Source organism: Chaetodon trifascialis, chromosome 23 (genome assembly GCF_039877785.1).
Source record: "Chaetodon trifascialis isolate fChaTrf1 chromosome 23, fChaTrf1.hap1, whole genome shotgun sequence".
Taxonomy (NCBI): domain Eukaryota; kingdom Metazoa; phylum Chordata; class Actinopteri; order Chaetodontiformes; family Chaetodontidae; genus Chaetodon; species Chaetodon trifascialis.
In genome coordinates, this window is record NC_092078.1 from 10547397 (window position 1) to 10559734 (window position 12338).

The following is a 12338-nucleotide window of genomic DNA, read 5'->3' on the forward strand; positions in this document are numbered from 1 at the left end:
CAAAGTGTCATTGTTGCCTGGTGTTTAGATTCATCCCATTGATTATGCAATGATGTGTGTCACTAAATAACCATTGGGGACACGTCATTGCTATGCAGTGCAAAGCACAGGTTGCTTATGCATACAGCGGCTTGTATCATTGTGGTCAATGCAAAAAGCCCAGTCTGCGTTCAAAGCACCGAAATTTACCAACCTCAAACAACGAGAAAGAAATACAATGACAGAAGAAGAGGAAAATTGAGAGGCATTGGTCATGATGCTTTGGTCAAAGACAGTAAAAAGGTCCAGGATGCCTTGAGTTGAAAGCGAGTTAACCTGAAATCAGGACTACACTTTAAGCGACCAGCGGGATAATGACAATATTCTGCCTCAGATTTAGATTCTTCCTATGCTCTTTATAAATGAACATTTCCAGCAGGGTTTGAGGCAGTCTGAGAATATGCATCTGCCCTTGAATCTCTAGGGTATGTCCCAGCATTTCCCCCATACAAATCTGCCAATAGAGATCCATTTGGACAGACTTATCTCTTTGTATACAAATTGGTTTGAACCACGAAAGGACAACAGATTGTACTTATCTGTGGACGCTGTGCCTATGTGTGTATTTGAGTGGCAGGCGAACGCTGCCAGCGGATTTTGCCTGCTTTAAATTACACTGCGCTGCAGAATGCAAAACTGATTTGTCATAACAAAACAATTGTCGACATGTTAGGTTTTGTTATATTTAATGCGGCTCTCTGGAGTAATGCCGTTTCTTCGTAGGTTTGCAGAGTGTTTCCAGTATTGGGTTCGAGTGAATACATAATATAGTCAGCCAAACATCACCAAATTAAACAGCCAAAAGGTGGCCACAGTGGAGTAAACAATGGAATCTGTGCACAAAAACACACAGTCCAACTCCCTGCACAATAGAAAATGGAACTGACTTCCAACTGGCATTTTGCAAAAATTGTTTAAAAGACAAATGAGGTGGGGACTACCAGGCAGAACTCACATGTTTCCACTAATGTAAGAGGCCAGCATCTACAGCCACATTGTTGCCACTGTTGTTTTGTGCCATATATACCTTTCTGACTCAAATGCATGCAGGGACTACAGAGTACGAGTCCACAGACTGATGCAGACCCTTCTTTTCAGTCCTCATGTCCAAGGAGCTATCTTGACATGGGATCGCATCAGTTAATTTCACACTTCACTTGATACTTTGTGATGTAATGGGAAGCCATATTGTCGGGGGTTTTGCGCAGTCAGTCCGGTCATATTCACCAAGAATATGAAGTGGGTGAGTACGTAGAAGGCTTGCTGGAATTACTGAATGTGCTGTAGGATTTCATTGTGTTAAAATTTTGAACTGCGGCAAGAAGAGGGTAAGGCAGATAAGGGAAGGGCACTCTGTGTGTGTGTCTGTGTGTGTGTCTTTGAAGACAGTGGTTGGGATGATGTGGAGAGAGGCCCAAAAAAATCCAGAGAAATAGGTCTTTCCTTATCATGCAGTCACATGATTTTATGACTGAAAGGCCAGCTCATCTTCTGGTAGCACTGACTTTGAAGCAGGTCATGGGGATGCTGCCTTTTTTTTTTTTTCTAGCTCTATTCCACACCTGTATTATCCTTCTTCCTTATATACATTTATATATTGGTATTTTTCCCCCTGGAAGGACGGAGTGAATATCAACCTTGGTGTCTGGAATTCACGCCGAGCACCAAATGCCTCTCAGCTAATTTGCACTTCCTCTTGAACTGCAATAAAGCGTTGGCGTTTGTGGTTTAGTTGTAGTTTTTCCTGATTGATTTTGTGTCAAAGTGTGGGGAATGATGTCATGCTGTTGCATTTTATAACACAACAGATTTGGTGCAGCAAAGTCACGTCTGCTCCAGCTAAAATGCTTCGACTCTGTGGGAAAGTTTTTGCTTATTTGTAGTTTTATGCCTCCAAGTAGACAGACACAGGAACAGAGAGGGTCTAGAGGAAAGTAAGAAAGACTGAAGTTCTTCATAAGTTTGGGAATAAATGTGTCTGCGCTGACTTGCTCATGTTGTCACAGCAAACATCAGTGGTTGGAACCCGGCCATTGACTGCTTGTGGCCAACAGACGCAGACCGAAAAACCACTTCAGTGATCAAAAGGGAGCCAAAAGTTCACTTTTCTTTGTATCTAAATGCAGCTTTCTCATTATCTCGAGCTGAGGAAACACAAACCTCTTGCTCTCATAGCCAATTAATTGGTTTGACATGAAATTGCAATGACATTTTTAGCTCTGCGATGTGTGTCATCTTGTTTTGTATCACAAAATATCACACCACAATATTCCAACCGACCACAACGTGACCTAACTGTTATGGCCGACTAAAACATCAATTGACCTCTGTGTTAAATGCTACATTTTTAAAGGGAGGCAATATTTTCCTTTGTTCGGTCTAAATTGTTTTCCTTTTAAGTGGTAACTGCAAAACAGTAAAAGGACAAACAACCAACAAAGAATCCAATTTTTACAGACTTAATCAGATTATAGGCAACCTTCACACTTTGATTTATTTCTCTTGAGGCAGACCTCCTTGTCATGTAAACATTGGAGCAAGTAAACATTTATCAAACCCGCTTTGAAAAAATATGTCTAACGCAGCATATACTGTAAGATGATAAAACGTCTGTCACACAGAACTCACAGCACAAATGTTGAGCTACTATTTCAAAATAAAGCATTTTACATATCCAGTTTGCCATAAACCCCCAAAGCTGAATGAAGCCTACCGCAAATATGGTAGCATGCAAAAAGACCCAATGTGGGAAAGAACATTAGAAATGACTTCCACACTTATGGACCATAAACATGAGAGCAAACTCAGATCAATGAGATTCCATTACCATCCTATCTCATTTCCCAGAGCTGAATTGGAAATGGGTTAGAGATGGATCGTGTCATTACCAATTCCAGCGGATCCACGGGAGCCATAGATGAGCGTGTGTGTGCCTGTGTGTGTGTGTGTGTGTGTGTGTGTGTGTGTGTGTGTGTGTGTGTGTGTGTGTGTGTGTGTGTGTGTGTGTGTGTGCGTATGTGTGTGTGTTATTTGCACCCGCTGCCAATGAATAGGTTTTTAGTGACAAGCAGGAAGGTGAGCAGGAGTTCATGCATGATCACGACCATCATAGTTGTTAATGCGCTCGCCTGGAGATGCAGAGCGACAGGAGGTTCCCGAACTAAACCATTTTTGACAACTTCTTGTTTTGAGTGTGAACTGTGGCATGTTTCCAATCACTTTATGATGGTCAAAGCAAAGTTTTAAAGGTAAAGACTACATGGAAATAATCTCCTTGTTGAGCCACAGACGGTTCAGTGACAGAAGAATATGCGACTTGTTGGCTTGTGCCTCCTCTGACCGCTACCCCTCCGATATGTGGTCAGTCTTCCGCTCCTAAGCTTCTACTTGTTTTAGGAAGATTATTTATTCATTGTGCCTGCCATTCAGTTCCCTACAGCTGTTGTGACAAGTAAATAATCCTGCCAATGCCTAATTTGACCTTCGCGCACGACTAACAATGCATTTAAGCCCAGGAAAATATAAGCATTTAAAAAAGCTGTCGACTTCCTCTCATGTCTTTATCTTCCACATTCAAGCTCACTGTACCCCCATAATCCCCCTTTGCCAAATATTTTACCTGACCACCCACGGATGTTTCACTAAGTAAACAGGTCATAAGTAAAGGAGCCTTTTTAAACACCAAGTTATAGGCTCATAAAACAGATAACTCACTCTGTGCAGGATAAACTACCAAACATTACTGATTAAAAAACAAATCACGTTTCAGATCATGAAGCCAATTATCAGCGGCTATATGAGTACGACTTCAGCCTTCATTCTTCCAGCTCAGCTATTATATCATCTTGGATCACTTCTAAACTTCAGTAAAAGACTAGATATACAGCAGAGCACAAACAACTGCTGTGTGTCTTTTTTCCCATGTGGAGAAGCTCTTTTTCATAGGAAAAACAGAAGATCGGAAACTCGGATAAAGGAGGAAAAAACAAAACGAGCAGGTGATCTGATGAGCAATTGGAAAACTGAACATGCAGATAAACTGCAAAAGTTATTTTACTTTTCAGCGATTTACAAATGCTGGAACACTGAAATTGCATTTATGGGTAATAAAGCAAAATGAAACACAGAACAAGGGGAAAACAGTGCAGTACAGCATGCTTCTGCAGAGGCACAATTTGATTCACTCAGCTGAGTGCAAAGGATAAACTACCATGGCTCTTCCAGAGAGCCAAATCAACACAACAACATTAAAATGCTATTTTTTTGGCGATATGGAGTGGTAGCAAAGCTCTCAAAAAAACAAAACAAGAATGTAGTGTTTGGATTTCTTATCTGAACTGGAGCTTTCGTCTGACCTCGCAGTTGTACTTTAGCTATAGCCCAGTACACTTTGGTAACACGAAACTTTCCTGCAAACTCTGTCCGCATTTGCTGGGTGCATTTTGTGTGCAGGATCTTCCAGAACTGTATATGGAAATAGAAAGCTTTGACTGTGATCAAGCTCCTGTCAAAGAGGACAGTTCCACACCATGATCACACAGTTTGTGCATTTTGACAGAGAGAAATGACAGGAGAATCACTTCTAACAAATTGTGCAGAAGTACATTGGCTGTTTCAAGCCAGGAAGAAACATAACAGTTTTGCCAAATGACATGTCCATGCCAATACGCCCAGTGCACTGCAAGCGAGAAACAATTTGGCATCAAACTCCGGACGCCAAATACACACTGAACACATTTCCTGAATGCGTAGGGACTATGATCTACTAATCAAAGACTGTGTGGTGACGCATCTCACACATCTTGGTCCACAGGCAAAGGCAGGAATGCCATCATGGATGATTTCTTACATCACTCTCCCTGGCCAACAAAGTAACTGCCAGTAAGACAAGTCTGCTCAGAACCATGAGTAACACGAGACCGGAGCTGTCGCCCTCTGTGAAAACCAACATGCTGAAAGAACTATAGTCAACAGCAGTGATGACGGCTGGCGAAGACAACAACTGGATTGCACACGTAAAAGCAAATAGTGTCTGCATTCTCAGCACTGTCTGTCCTACTGTAAAGCATGAGCACAGTATGCTGTCCTTCCCACCGGCCTGACCTGGTTGCCAGCCACAGTTTATTCCAGAAATGCCCCTTTGCTCCCTAAATTACAACATGGTGGCAGATGTGTGCTACCGATCTTTGAGTTCATTAGACAAACATGATCTTATCATGTCGGAAAATTTACAGCATAAACATGAAAAAACTGTATAGTTGGATAATTGGCCCGAGAGAGTCCAGAAGATAAACCTCTTACTGTTGTCAATGACCAGCTTTTCAAAGGTAAAGGAGATTCGAGTTGACTTTTGAGGGGAATTACAAATGGCACAAAGATGATATCAAAAGTCTAGAAATCCAACTCATTAATATTATTATATATATTATATCTAATACACTGTCTTTGCATTATTATCACTGTAACCTTAAATGGAGCAGCTACAGCCAAACCTGAACCAAGGTTGTTCCGCAGACCAAAACCTAACCTTTCCATGTGGACAATGTAATAATTGCTGCAATTACTGACATCACATAATTTTCATATGCCACAGATTTTGCGGGAGTTATGCAATGTTCACATAATGACGAGCATATAATGTGCATTTTCAAGTTTGTGCTCCTTTCTCAAATCTCTGATTGCTAACCCTGAATGTCTGCGATCTGCCTGTGGTGCACAGTTAATTAAAAATGAATTCATATATTTGTTTCTAATTTGTAATATAATTAGGGCTATAATAAGTGATAACAGACCATAAAGGATGCCCCCTTCCTTCTCTATACCATTAATCGTGTATCTTGCATTCATTTAGTTACTGCAGGAGCCATAAAACACAATGTCTATACAGATTACGACAACAGACACAGAGGCAAAACCAGCAGACCTGTATATAAGTAACACAGCAGAATACACTTTGTGCACTGTACGTGTGGGTAGCTGCAACATTATGTAGATATTTCCATATAACTGATGATTAGGTTTGATGCCGATGCCCTCCAGGGACAAGACAAAGCAGCCATAAAGGTAAGAAAGGAAAGAAGAGGAATGAAATAAAACACAGTAGTCATTTCAGCCACTTAACTTGAGAAATAATCTCTTCCACCTAGAGTCAATACCCAGCAGAGAATGTTAATTTGAGCTGAGATGTCTGCATTTCTAATCATGAAGAAGGAGCTTTTCCCTCCAGCTGATTACATTTAGGTGTGGAAAGAATGTTTCAGAGATACCACATGTATCGTGCAGATGCCAGTGTCATGTAACAATCATGAATATACATTTTGCAAAGAGAATTGTTAGTTTAATATTTTTACCACAAGCGATCTTGTGTTCTCAGCCAAGCAACAGAGCTGAGCAACTACAATAACTTGCAAATGACATAAAAGCTTGTAAGGTGCATGAATTTTTACATAAAATAATATAAACCAGCCTCATCAAGTCAACTTTAAAAGGCCCTTAATTCAGTGAGGATGTAAAAAGGAGTCGTGGCCCTTCAACCTGCCACTAGCCAACAACTTTGTCTTGCAAATTGCAGAAGGGCAGAGCATCACACAGTGACAGAGTGAAAGGGCGGCTTTAAGAAACAGTCATACAAGGCCAGCAGGATGACAGCTGGTTACAAACACTGTTGCTGGTCCTGTTTAGTGTGATTATTCCGTCATTGTTTAGCATTTATTGGCGGCTACAAGTTCAACGAAAGTCCAGCAGGCTTTTGTTTTTCCTTCAGTATGATTTCACTCCGCCTTTTACCATTCCTCTCACACAAGAGCGCAACACTGGCCAAATCTGGCTGAGAACACACCCACAAAGACTGGAGAAAACTTCTCAACAACTACTTAAATTTAGCTTGAGAAACTATGAAAATGTTTTTTTGTTTTTTTTTTTGCCATCGTCCATGGCATATGACGCCAATTGTTCCCTGCGTATGCTTTGATTAAATGTCAGCCACACAAACAATTCCATAGGGTGGGATGAATTACCGTAAACTGGTACTAGATTACGCCCATCATTTCTGGGAAGCCACCATCTATGCAGGGCAAGTCATCTACAAATATCTGTGTTGGTAGTAACACACAAATGTACAAATACTGGGGAGGGGACACAACAAAATTGACAGAAGGAGGGTGGGAATAGGGAAGAAATAAAATCATGTTGGTTAAACAGAGGAAGTGGGGTGAGTTTGGAAAGACCAGATTAGACAAACTACAGACAGTGGTACTTTGATGAGCAGGGCTGCCTGTATTTATGATTAAAAATTCGCTTCTCTCTGCCAATAAGCCCTTATCTGTACTGCATGCATTTAAGTCTGATAGGGCCCCTAGCCATGGTGAAAGATACAAAAATAATTAGCTAACATTCATCTTTGAGCACACAGAAATTTTATAGTAAAGGGGGAAAAATGCATGAGAGAATGAAGATAGGAAGAGGATCACTAGTTTTACTTGAAAAAAATTAAATGAATGTTTGTGTTTATTTCTGTATGTGTTTGTCAAAATGGTGTTATTTCCCCTCAGCAACAGCGGCAAATCACTTTGAGATAAGCAAATACTGAGAATGTGCACTTGCACCTTGCTCTTAAACTGAAGTCAATCTTCAGTGATCTAAAAATGGACAGAGCCTCAGCTGGGATTCATGTGCATGGGATTGCTTTACCCTTTCGATGATATTTGAACTTCCATCTTGTAAATTATATTTAAACTTGAGTGATGGATCAGATAAATATCAACACATTTTATTGACTAATTCAATGTACGGACTCAGGAAAACCACATGAAAGACAAAATTACACACAAATGGTTTTATAAGAGCAGCTGCTCCTTGATGGTAGATCAAATGTTGAGATACAACACTAGAGAATTCTAGAAAGCCGGAGACAGAGGCCTTAATAGTTCATGCTGCAACGTGCTACAAGCTCCTGTTAAATGTGATCCAATACACATGATTGGCATTACTCAAAAGCAAAAGGAAAGGAAGGACTGGATGAGAGCCGGCAGCTAATCATTCACTCATTTGATGCAGACAAGTTTCAATCTGTTAGTAAAATGATTAAAGTACTGGACATCTAAAAACAATTCTTAACAAGAAGACCACCTTCAAACAATGCGTTTTGTCAGGTTTAAGATTAGTGTACTGTTCGGAAATCACATGACAGTGGCTGGTTCGGTAAACCAGTAAACTCCATCGCCAGTTTACGCCATCACTTTTGAGAACATTTCTGTAACTTGGGACTGTAAACATAGATTGAACTGGATAAAATGTGACTTCTTATCATCCTGAATCAGGCTGCCACAGAAGAGAAAGTGAAGCACATGCAAAGTTATGTACGATTTACTCACATAAATGGACATGGAGATCCATCTTAATACAATTTGGTGCCACCAATGCACTAAAGTGCAAAGGGTTATTACGTTATTACATTTTGCATGTTCTTTCTGTGGAGATGTGACAAATTAGTCAGAAATACCACTTCAACCTAATCAATGCTGTTTGCGTCCTTGACAACTGTTCATATACAATAAGGGCACTGATCTTCTTGTGTGTTGTCTTCACTATTAGACCACTATTACTCATAAAGACAACTCCTTATTGAACTTGACTGAAAGCATCTTTTTCTCACAACTACACTTCAAAGTGAAATATGAAGAGACAACCTCATGATTTACATTCTTCCCTTGAGTCAAACTTCTTCCCGAGTGATGAGTTGAGCGCAGATGTTTTCTTCTGCGAGCACAGTAAGCAGAGACAGTGAAGATAAAACACAGCAGATCAGACATAAAGACAGACAGAGCAGTGTCCTACAAAGGAAATATCCTATCTTTGTCTATTTAGCAACAAGGGGAGAGTAGTGTTAGGAATCCCAACAGGCCTTATTAATATACAACATGATTGAAACATCTTAGCCAAATTTACTTCACCACTAATGGCAGCTGAACGTATCAGATAAACATGAATGTTCAAAAAGTTACCTTTTATTATTTCATTTCTTTATGACTTTGGCAGAATGCCAAACTCATCTCACTGTGATTCCACTAAGGGACAAAACATATAGATAAATATCCTTTTAGGAAAGAAATGATACATCTTTCTTTACTGTCCTCTTCTGTACCTTTCCTTATTATTAACTCATCAGGATAACAAAATTTTTCACAAAAATACGTTAATGCAGATGGCCCAGATCTTGAAATCACAAGACGGACGGACAGGCAAGGCAAGTAATGCCATTAGCAGCTAATCTTCCAGCCCCGATTCCAAAAGGGAGTGATGACTAACCCAAAATCTGAGATAAACAATACCCCTTCAGCAGCATTTCAGTGAGAGGCCACAAAATTGTCTGACCGTGTTCACTATTGTTCATGCAGTAGAGATCATTTTATAGGACATGTCTGATTCAGTATTTCAATAAATCATAATCAACATAATCAAATCCTCAACTTCCCAGTGCAACTCTAAAGTTCAGCAAGATGAAGGTACGTTTTTGATACTTGCAATCTAGGATTTGCATAAATGAAAAAGACTGGGGCAACATTAGGAAGTGTCTCTTTGAACTGTCAGCCCACCAACACAATACCACTGTTGTCTACCATCTGCAACCAAATTAGGATACAATCTAACAAAATGATTCCTGCAAGCAAGTGTCTGGTCATTTTAATTGGAAATTTGGTCCTAACATTGATTGAGTAAATGCAGCTCCTGTGAGGATGAAACAACAAAGGCTGATTTGAGGCAAGATTCCCTGAACGCAGTCTGACTATAATTGGATTAGAAGGCTGGTTGCTACAGACAGAATAGGAGAGATGGAGTAAGGCGCTTTTGCCATTTATTCTCTTTTGTGTGGTTGGAGGTGATTATGACTCGTCAATGCTGGCAAGTTTCAGCGAGCTGCTGAAGAAAATGAAGGCCTTTCCCAAGTAGTTACCATTCTGTATGTAATCCATCTAAACTGTTTTAACCTGACGTTACCCCACATCACATTTTACTCCAGGAATGTAGAATTTCACAAATACTAAGGGAACATAGTTATTACGCTACATGGATGTACGGTAATTTGTTAGTTGATAGAGGTTACAAGAATCATAGATCCTCGTCTTTTTAAATGTCAAAACAATATTGTAGTGCATGTTTGAATTCCTATTATTTCTAGAACTACCGGAGTTACACCACCCTCGCTGTGAAAATTAATCTTCATCCTTTCCACTGGAGTGCCGGTGCACTTAATAACCCAGTCCATGATAGCATCTGAGGAGGGCCCCCATTTTCTCTGTTACATGAAAATGGCCACCACTTCATCAGCTCTCAGCCAGCCCTACTTCAGTGAAAGAGGTTCGGGTGGGGGTGAGGTTCAAATCCTTGATTTGAGTGAACAATATGAGATCATGCAAGTGAGATAAGCGCAGTCCTTAGACCTATACAAAGAATACCATGAACTATCCCATTAGTACTGTGTTAGGAATCATTCCAAATTGCACACATTTATTTAATTACACCCAATAATATACCTTCAATGAAGTATAATTATACTTTAGATTTTCCTCCTAACATTTTTATGTAGGACTTGATAGGAACTGCTTCATTATTATAATTCTTGCCTCCAGCACTTCTTCATCCTCTCATGGTGCACTGAGGGCAGACTGAATGCTACACTGACTCATTATCACCTCTTGAGGTAGAAAGTGGTATTACAAGACAGGATGGACCGAGATTAGCTGGTTAGAACGCTAAATTCAGCTGATATCTCTGCAACACAATACATAGATGTCTCTGACATAACACTAAAACTGTTATTTCTTCACATTCTGTTAATTATTTTAGTTGATTTTTGAACATTTTAACTAAAACAATCTTACATATACTGTAACTCGTTTAAGTGCAATGATTTGTGTAATTGGCAAACACCTCTAATGGAGTCACTCATTTCCAATGACTTTCAGACAAAATGAATATGATACATATATCTGTGAGTAATACACAGATGCAGTTCCAGATACAGTCATTTTACCTCGTGGCTCAGTGGTCTGGGAAAAGTGCCACTTGGCCACAAAACCCAGAAAAGTCAGACATACAAGAACAACAAAAAAAGAAAGTGCCAAGTCATAAACTGTTCAGTGACTGGGCTTTAAAATGAAAGCTTTGAGCAGAATTAGTCAGCTGTGGCTTGTCTTTGTTTTTTAACAAACAGTTACTTTCAGCTACGATGTACATGTCAGTCTATTCAGCATGACACTAGACAAGCGAGGCTCTTTATTCTAAATTCTCTTTGTCCATTTCTTAACACTGGCAGCATCTGTCACTTCTCCCCTGGGCTGTGGACATGACCCAAATAGTCCATTTTTATTCAACCAAAATATTATATACATTTATGTTTTAAACCGATGATCACTGAAGAATGAAACTTAATGAGCAAGTAAAATTTTGGTGCACTGGCATAAATTTGCCCCCACTGTATATAGTTTCTGATTTCTGCTCATAATGTATTTGCTGGAGCGAGTGCATCATTTGAGCGACTAATTAATCATTGCAACATGCAACACACAGCACCAAAAAGACATTTACCCGCGAGCGTGAGGCTCCAGAAACTCAAATATCAAACTAAATAACCCAGCTTTGTTTTGACTACTCTGTTCTGCTTTAGTTTGCCACAGTCTGATAAAGTCCCGGGTGCTCATTTCACGTCTCTGTCTGCTGTGACAGGGTGAGTCATTACTCAAATCCAATTTGCCTGCAAGCCTTTATGTTGCCTGCTTTGCTCATGTGTCTTTCTGTTGACATATAAAAAGCAATCTCTTTCGATCCCTGGCATGCGACCAGCATGGTTCTCCTTATTCTCTCAACATCAGTTGGCAAGAGGGGCAATGAGTGGACAAGATGCCACTTTTGCCACCGAGGGCAAAAGAAAATGAAGCCATTCATCTCCCACTAGGTCATGAAAAGAGATGGGAAACTCAGAGGGGAAACACTGGTCTGCTTTCTGTTATATTTCCATAGATGGGAGGCTGTGTGGATGCCTCTCATTACAGCAGTCCCCCCCCTTTCCAGACCCTACCCCTGTGGCACTGACTAAGGCCTGTGCTGGCTGCTGCCACTGTGGCCAGCTGTGAACAGATGGGTGGCACAAAGCAGGCCAACATGTCTTGCCTGATGGTGTACTGCAAGAAACATGAGGAGTTACTCATATGGCATACTCAGTTCAGATTGAGTAAATGCAGTAAAGAGATCTGCTGTGCACAACTACAAGATGCAATGTGAGCATGTGTGACCCATTCAGA